This window comes from Aristolochia californica, unplaced genomic scaffold (assembly GCF_029961685.1).
Source record: "Aristolochia californica isolate CCGP_79_NKW_82.1479 unplaced genomic scaffold, dmAriCali1.0.hap1 SCAF_429, whole genome shotgun sequence".
Classification (NCBI taxonomy): domain Eukaryota; kingdom Viridiplantae; phylum Streptophyta; class Magnoliopsida; order Piperales; family Aristolochiaceae; genus Aristolochia; species Aristolochia californica.
In genome coordinates this window covers 1-9,719 of record NW_027182136.1, presented here as the reverse complement: position 1 = coordinate 9,719, position 9,719 = coordinate 1, and positions in this window count along the sequence as shown.

The window sequence follows — 9,719 nt, the reverse complement described above, 5'->3', positions numbered from 1 at the left end:
TAAGATGTCTTCTTTCTTTCATTCTCATTGATGAATGAATTTGCATTTCATTCTTTCATTATCTTTCTAAATTGATGAATGAATTTGCAAGGATGTCTTATTTCTTTCATTAGAATTTCTGAAATTCTTTACATTTCTTTCTTGAATTCTCATTTCTAAATTCCTTTTTGAACGAATTATATGTATAATTCTTCTTCTTTTTAAATCTATTTTACCCCGTTGCTTGTACTTTGATTGTCGAGATTGGGTTGGTGTTCAGTGTACCTATCTGTATCGAAAATCAAAGAATGAAATTACAATGAATGAAATTGAATTTCAAAAGAAAGAAAAAGAATGCCAAACGCGCTACGGCTTTCGCGCTTGAGTTTGATTGCTCCCTGCATTCGGGGTGAATGAGCCAGTTCCGTTCTAATCTGAACGGGACGGGATAGGACCAAGGGTAGGAGACTGATTAATCCGGGCGGAAGTCAGATATAGAATTAGGAATCACTTGACGTTTGACCTTGACAAAAGACAGCGCCTCCTCACTTACTAGCATACGATCAATTCTCTCCAGAATTCTATCTCTTCCTCTCCTTATCTTTGTCCAGGTGAAGAATCCACTTGATGGAGACCAGAAAGAAGAGGCTTTCCTGGAAAGATTAGAATTCCTCTATTAGATTAGCATTCCCCAATCTACCGCCGCTGCTATCTTAGACAACTATTGAAGTGAAGATCCAAAGGCGAACAGCCACCTAAACGAGTTCTGCGGCTACCGACGATCGCAAGTTTGGTTGGTAAGTAGGCTTTCGAGGCTCAACTACTTCACTAGCTGAGGCACTTCTAGCGGACCTACCGATCATGCAGGGGAATCCAGCAAGAATAGGCCAAAAAGCGTAGGCTTGTTTCCTGCGCTCACGCCTGCGAGCGAAGCGCTCAAAGCGATGCGAGCCAGCTTGTAGTAAGAGGGGGGCACTTGCAGCCTTATCTCGCGTTTTCACTGCCCGCCGTACGTGACTTAGCAAGCGTTTGGCATTCTTTTTCTTTCTTTGTTTTATTTCAGAATGAGAATTGAAGAAATGAATTGAATTGAATAAAGACGAATGAAAGAATGAAATGCAAATGAATGAAATTCTAATTCAAGAAAGAAGACATCCTTGCAAATGAATGAATTGAATAAAGACGAATGAATTGAATAAAGACGAATGAAAGAAAGAAGACTATTTTCACTTGCAATGAATTGAATAAATGAGAATGAAAGAAAGAAGACAAAGAATGAAATGTAAATGAATGCAAATGAATGAAATATAATGAATTTATGAAAGAATGAAATGAAAGAATGAAATGACAATGAATGAAAGAAATGCAATTCATTTCTTCAATGAGAATGAAAGAAAGAGAAAGATAAAGAAAGAAGACATCCTTGCAAATTCATGTTACAATGAATGAAAGAATGAAATGTAAATTCATTCAATTTCTAAATGATAATTCATAAATAATGAATATTTCACTTTTCTTAGAAAGAAAGAAAACGTAGAAATTCATCCTTGTAAATGAATGGAACGAAGCGGCCGGTTCTCCCCTTTCTCGGTAGGGAACAATCCGGCCCGACATCCAGAAGTGTTTTGATGTTCGGACATTGGACCGAAGCCTTTGCGCGTAGAATTTCCATATATTGAGATGGATGAAGGGCTTCCGGCAAAGCACCAGGGGGTAGCTCCCGCACCCATTCCTGTACACATACACATGTCGGCGTAGGTAGCTGTGTCACGCTAAGTAACTGATAGATTCTCTCTCAATGGGCTTCCCTTCCTCCCTATGGTGTCTCTTTGGCAAAGAGGTTTTCTCCGGTAGTCAGTACTTGGGATCTTAGTTCTACATGATGCTGGAATTTGATCTACTATTAAGGATTTATAAAGGACAACTGGCGCAAGTCTGCAAAGATGATTGAAGCTTTCGTGAGTGGTTATGCCGGATCTCTCATCCCGTTCATAGAGGAATCCTTCCCCGAATGGTTCGCCATTGTGACCTCCCTTGAGAAGGAGGATTCCCACTTCCATAGTTGCAGGCATAGCTATGAGGTACTGCTAGGAGGGTCTTTCCTTACCTCTGTAGAGCGGTTTCTCCCTGGCTATCTACCTTAGGGAAGGATTTCTCTCTTTCAAACAAAGACACTCGGAGCGCAGTTTGGTCACAGTCAGTGGGAAGAATACAACATGAAGACAGGACGCATTGGTATTCACAAAGACGGAACGAGCTCCTCTGTTCTGTTGCGCCGTACTGCTGCTGTGAAACCTATTCGGATGTCGCGAAGTACGCTTTGCTTTCTTGTTGCGTAAAAGCGACCGTCGGGAAAAGGTTTGAGCCTGATGATTGGGAAGGCTGTTATGCGACCGATGTGCCCGAACCGAAGCTCCTCTTTCTGATCTGGGAAAGGTTGAACGAGAAGTTCCAACTCACATATCCTATAAAATGGCATTTCTATTGCCTGGGTTGAACCTGGGCGGTGGAGTCAGAACGGTGGGGAAGGTCATAGTCAAAAATAGCCGCTCCTCTTTGATTGTGCACAGCCCTTGCCACGAGACACCTAATCGAAGAAGCGCCTTTCCATGCTATAAAAAAGGCTACACCTTAGATTTCTTAGATTTAGATAGCACCCACGAGTCTTGTCTTTGTGCGTGCCGCGGCTGTGTTACATCCGTCTTGGTCTTGGTAGAGTTCGCCGACTGAGCCGCTTTTTTGCGCATCGCGTATATAAACCGTATATAAACTGGGTATAGGGGAAAAGAAAGATCCTGTTATCGTTTCGGTGGCATCAATTCCATCAGGAAGGGCAGAGGGTCGGTATAGAGATTGGGCGGATCTAGCTAGCTCAAGAGCGATTAGCTATTTTTGTTCGACTCCTCATTGATCTCCGTGCGAGAAAGTCTGAGAAAGGATCGAGAAAGCACCGCCCCAAAGTGCCTGCGCGGCCGGTCAACGTGTGGCCTCAGATCCAATCTCTCACTTGAGAAGCAATAAAAAGCACTTCACTTGTGCACTTGACTTGAAAGATGAGGGGAATTTCATGCAAGCACTTAGAGTGTGTAGCGCCTCGATTGCGAATGCGCCACGATGCGCCTTCTGGCCAGTCAACGAGTCAAAATGTGGGTCGATGACCAGTCAGCGTGATGATGTGTAAAGTGACTTTTTGTCGTTTAGCGACCTCGAAAAAGAATGAGAGTTGTTTTATTTGCTCTTTCATAATGAATCTGAACTGTACAATAAAAGAAAGGGAGTCGCCACTAGCCGAAAAGAAATTGAAGGGAGTCCCGATCCCTATAACTTGTGACTCCAATGCGCTTGGCTGGAACTGGTCTGGATCAGAGAGTCTGTAGCTCGTTCTCGGTTACAGAAGGCTGATGAAGATAATCATTGCACTTCTGCCCGTAATGCACGGTCTCGATTGACGGTGATGATCGGCATTGAAGGAGTGGATGGTGATTGCTGGATTGAGTGGTTTCTCGGACTGTTGTCCAAATGGATGGCCAAGATAGAAAGAATGTAGATCGCCCTCCAATCTGCTGGAAAATAGAACGGAGAAAGGACACGCTGATGGGGCGTGCCTTTGAAATGGTTGTGACCTCTGTGGAGGCAATAGACTGGGTAACCTTAACATACTGCTGTGTGGGCCCACCTCATTGTCACACGAGATGGTGCACACGACTGTTCTTTCCATCAAGGGCCTCGACCTCGGCCCATCTGGATTGTGCAACGTCATGCCGTTGTTGGGCCCTTGAAGTATCTTGGCTTGTTGCAGACAGCCCACCAGGTTTGGAGAGGAAATACCATCTGGTCGTTTCATAATCTCAAGTACAAATGGCCCACTTCAGATGCCAGATCCCAGCCTTGTATGGTTGGCAAAGACCATGGCTAACCATGGCCTATTTGACAGTTTTGGCGGAAATTCATCTTGATGGGAGTCTTGACTTCATGCCACGTGGCTGGCCTCCTTTCCCCGCTTTGCATTCTAACACCACATGGATGGATGCACGATGACGTGGCCTTGACAATGTGGACTTGAGCTTCAGCATGGAGTTTTAAAACAGAAAACCAATAAGAGCTTTGTTGACGTGGATATGGAATGGATGCAGACGGCCCACTTGATGTCGCCTCCACGAATGCGTAGATAAAAAGTCATCTAGTATTTGCACACTGTGACAGCGACGGCAGCAGCATGTGCGAGACGCCTACTGACCTCCTTGGGCGACATGGCCCACTTGTTTTTCTCCCTTCTTTCTTTTGGTTGGACGTGCAGATGGCCTACTGTGCAAAAGGAAAGAATGCCTTGGCATTGCCTGCGGTCCACTTCAAATTGGATCCAGGGAGGCCAACTGTGCGGCCAATTATGCTTGGGCCGTTTGAGTAGAGCTCTTGAAGCAGTCTCTCTTGGGTAGGTGGCCACGTGTAGATGGCCCACTTTTCAGCTTGTGCACGGGAGAGTGTGACGGTATGCGCAGCACACCTTGCATTCCAACATCACATGGCTCTGGCAACGTGGACATTAGAGAAGGGGCTTGGGCACATGGCAATGCAAAATGCAACGTGGCAAGGCTTCAACGTGAAGTGCAGCGAGACCTTGTCATCAGAGATTCAAAAAAAAAAGGTGCAGACGACCCACCTGGATGCCATGCTTGGGTTCACAATAAAGAAGTGTTATCCGGACATAGCTGGCTTCCATGCAAATGGCCCATGTGGCCTATAACATCTGGGATGGACGTGCAACCTGCCAGCAATGCGTGGATTCCGCAAAGGATGGCCCATCTCACAAATTATATGGAAAAGGAGTGCTCTGTCTTGCCAACGACAATTGTAGATGACCCATTGCCTTGCCTTGTCGCACCTGAGAGCGAAGAGTTGGGAGGAGTGGCTGATTTTCAGGGGCGTGAGAAGATGTCCAAACCTGGGATGAGCATATGGCAGAGATGGTCCAGATAATGGGGATTTGATTGAAGCTCGTGCTGGCGAGGCATGTGGCATTGAGACCCCACGAGACGACCACACACGGAAGTGGCCCATCTTCGTAGATCAAAACTGAGAGCGCCTTTGGAAATCTCTTGGCTTGGAGCGCAGATGGCCCACCTAATGGAACTGCAGCGATGTGGCCACAAGGGAATGGCCCCAGCTGGCTTGGTTTGGCATGCGGGTCCCCTTCTTTTTCTTCGGGTCAGGGAGGGATGGAGGAACACACAACCCAATCACACAGGAATCTTCGCTTGGCCGCCTACCGGAGCGAAAATTCATAAATAAAGACGATAGCGTCCGTCGGTTTATCGCGACGGACCTCACGCTACAATGTATGAAGTAAGGAGCTAGATAAGGAGGGGAGGGGTGAGGGGAAGGGTGCGCAGGGACAGAAATTCCTCCTATTTCGTTTATCAAATAGGCTCAAAGCTATCACGTAAGCCGCATTCGAAGGATATGGTTCCAAGAAAGAATTAGATTATAGAAAGCCAATGCCGCGCGATATAGGCTCCTTCCCCCTTTCAAGGCTAGCTGCAAGCTTCCAGCCTACGGCCTCTTTAGGGTAATTGCTGCGTGAAGCTTTTGCTGGTATGCCTCGTATGGCTATGATATGCCTGTCTAGTTCTCATTAATTACTCGTGCAGCTGGGGATCTCTCAACGCACCTTTCCTTTTCTGATCCCATTGTGGGACTAGCGCTTCAGCAACTATTGATGCTGAAAGAAGACAAACCCTTAAAGGCTGTCACTACCATGTGAGAATTTGTACACTAAATACAGGTGCATTGGCCTAGCCAGTTGGCGAAAGTACTTCTTGCTTGACTAACGGGACTTGCCTATGAAAAAGAAAGGGCTAACAACAAAGAAAGGCGTAAAGGGCTACTGTAAAACTGTACTGGTTACTTTACTGCTATTGCTAGTGCAAGTGCTGTACTGACTGACTTTACTGTATTGCTAGTGGACTGTAATAGCTAGTGGACTTACAGAGCGAGCTGTAAAGGTAGCTATTGCTGTTTTCTTACAGAGCTAGTGCAGTACTGGTTACTGTACTTACAGAGCTTTCAAGGGTACTTACTTGACTGGGCTAAAGCAAAAGCAAGCGTCTGATCAGATCAATCAAGAGCGGCCAAACATCTTTTTCCTAAGCAAGGACTACGCTGGCGAGTGACGATTGGCCGAGGGGAGTTCCATCATGTAGCTGGGTACAAATAAGCCAGTTAAAGACGAGTAGGCAGGGTACAAAGAAGCCAGTGGGGTACTGGTTTGAAATGATCGGAACCAAGACACTGCTTGCCTCCAACGCCTATAAAGAGAAGCTTCAGTCAGTCTCTATTTGGCAAAGGGAACTTAGAAGTCGGCAAGAAAGTGAGTCGCCATGGATCTCGCGAGCAGACTTGAGAGAATTGAGCAAGAAATAGGTCAGGTAGAAAACTATAAGCGTAGACTGGAGCGAATGCTGGCAGCCTTCTGGGAACATATGCCAGCTATCGATCCCATTGTCATACGAGATCGTATGCTTTTTCTCCAGAACGAAATACGCTCTCTCGAAAACAGGAAGAGGGCGCTGCTCGAAGAACAGCAAGAGCTCGTTGTGCGGGCTGTCACCCTCGGTGACCGATCCACTGGGGAGAATGAAAAAGTAGTTACTATGTATGTTTGCTTTGTTTTGTTTGTGCTGGCGTATGCTGTGTTATGTTTAATTAAGTTCTATGTCTTTTGTTCACTTAATATGTTGTTTGTTAATGTTGTGTGGTGTGTGGCTGGTCCATGTGTGTGTAAGCTTCCTATTGGATGTACTCCCATGTATAAAAACTTGCTTGTAGTGCTGGAATAAGAAAAATCTGCTCTGTTCTAGTTCATTCTCTTTCCCTGTGCAGAAGAATTGAATATTTTCATTATTTGTTCAATCTGGTTTTTTCTTGTTAATTTCTCACATATACAAGCTAAAACTACAGCCAACAGGGTGGAAGTTGTATGTTTACAGTAACTCTCCTCTAATAGCATAGCAGAAAGCTGGAATGCCTCGTTATCCTATCTTTAAAACTGCCACTACGGTGTCGTTAAAGCGCAGAGAGTTATATAACAAGATGATACTAACGATTGAAAGTAGCACAATTAGCCGTAGAATAGAACTCTAATCGTAGAGCACTGAAGGCGGAGCTTGCTCGAACATCCAACTCAAAACCTGCCCGCTTGCTTGCGAACAACAACTACCAGTTTACAGACCAGCTTCGGCTAAAGCCCCCTATCTTGAATTCCAGTTCCCTACTGAACAACTACTGAAACTAATCTACCTAGCTCAAGTTCCCATACCGTAGCTCAAGTTTCTCCTTGCTTGCTTAGAACCTGTCATCCACCTAAAGATAGCCAAAACTAAGGTAGTAAACTACTTGCTTGTTAAAGGATTTCCAGTAGCTAACCGTAGACGCTAACTCGTATGCCGTTGCCTAGCCCGCTTAGCTACATGGCCCGTGTCTCGCTCGTCCCATATTAGGGTGCCTCTTCAGAGGCCATGTGTCTAAAGCAAAAAGGTATTCTAGCTATCTTCGCTAGTAAATAAGGTCGTTTTGCTTCTTGTTAGAGACTAGCTTCCACTGCTATAAGTTTTTTCTTCGAGAACACAATAATTCTTCTTTCTCTCTTACTAAGACTAAGAAAAAAGCCTTCCCCTTCGGGAAACTTTTCATTTTGACGGGTGAACGAAGAAGAAATTATACTCTAGCTCAAGACCCCGGCCCCTCAACGGTTCGATTCGACCCTTGGTCTAAAAGTTCAATGTGAACCCTACCCTACGGTTTTTACAATAGGTATTTGATTTTCTCATTTTTGAATGTTTAGTTTAATTGGAAGTTCCCATTCGCTTTGGTTTGAACCACTAGTAGAACCGGACTGGCCTCGTAAGCAGTTCAACCTTTGGTCAAATTTTGAAAACTTAAAGCAATGAAATTCTTGAGCTTTCAAAACTAGCTTAGAATTGTACGATGGTACCTAATCTGGTCGTTCGGGAGAGATCTATTGGGACAAAAATCAAGAAGATCGGATTATCTCAGGCAATTCACTTTACTTAAAAGTCGAAATATTGGAAAAGGTTATTGATCAGATGGTCAAAAGCCAAACCATTCCATCATCTTCATCTTTGTAACACTGGAAATGACATGGCGACGTGACTTAACTTCCTTGATTCTGGCTTTCACTTTGCCGGTCTATCTTATTATTGTCCCGACGCCACATGGGATTGGGACCTCCGTGCTCAAAAATCTGGGCATCGGCGATCTCTTAAGGTGGAGTACTCTTTCGCTAAGTAGGAATCTGTAAGTAAGCGATCTCACAAGATTTCGGTATCGGTTGAGACCCAATGGGCCCTTCATCTAAGGTTGAGTGCGATTATTAGTGTGCCAACTAGTAGTGTGTTTATATCCCTCTCAATTCCTTAGATGCTTTTTGGTCCCAATTCAATACTAAATCCTAATTCTTTTTTCATTCCTGGAGTCTACCTCTGGGTCTTTCCTTTTCGTCATAGAGCACCCCAACCTTGGTCTCATTTCCGTGCTTCTTTTAGTTTCATTAGGAATATTGTAGTGAGCCTTTCTCTTTCTACGGAGCACTGGGCTAGACATAAGGAAGAAGAAGATCCAGCGAGCAGATCTTTGGAATAAAGCTTCGGCCGCTTACAGTTAATGTACACTGAACTTTCTTGTTCAGTTTCCTATAGTCCATTCCGGACTCTGCTTCCTTTCTTTCCCCCTCCTTCAATGGAGGAATGGGACAATATTCATTTCATTGCTGGAGTCTGCTTCTTCGAAAGATTACCAATAAAGAAGAAGATATACTAGCCTTAAAGGTAGGAGCGGGCATACGCGATAGGGCACTAAAGCTGCAAGTAAGCTCTCGGGCATGCGCTCATGCTTGCTCCTCGCTCCGTCCAACTCGTGCTTCTGTCAAGTGAATCAGACGAAGACGCGATGCGCTCTTTCGTCTATCGGCTTACTAGTTTGTTCCAAACCTCAGCACCTCTCTTCTTTTTAGTAGTATTGTCTAAGCATATCACGGATCGTCTCAGCCAAAAAGAGATCAAAAATCAAGTGACAGCGAGTGGCTCCGGAGGTATCCAAGAGTATATGTAAGCCCATCCCCTGAACAGAGGAGAAAGCAACGAACGAGTGTCCGGGGTGCTCACCACGATCGTACCAATGTTTTTAGCTGGTGGAGAGTGAGGTTTGAGACTCCAACCCTGAAAGCCCTTACTTCCCTCTCTTCGGCTATCCCTTACCGGTCAGCTCGTCAAACTGACTCCCAGTTAGGGAAGTATGCCATTCATCAGACGATTTTGAATTTTAAAGCTCCAATTGTGGATGCTCGTCTGGTTCTTTCCTCACTCAGCCTATCTTCAAGATCGTAGATCTGTGTGTAGGATAGGTGGGAGGTGGGTGACAAAGGTGGTTCTGCATGTAGCGGCGTCAGTCTTTTTCTTTCTTTTGAAATTCAATTTGAAATGAAAAGAAAATGAAACATGAATTGTAATTTCATTCTTTGTCAGATGTTTTAATTTCTACTTGGAATTTCTTCATTCTATTTAGAAACATGAATTGTAATTGAATTTGATCATTGAACATTCATTGAATTTCATTCTTTCTTTCTTTCATTCAAGCATGAATGATAACATGAATTTGCAAGGATGTCTTCTTTCTTTCATTCTCATTGAAGAAATTCATTCTTTCTTTTCTTTTTGAACTTTCGA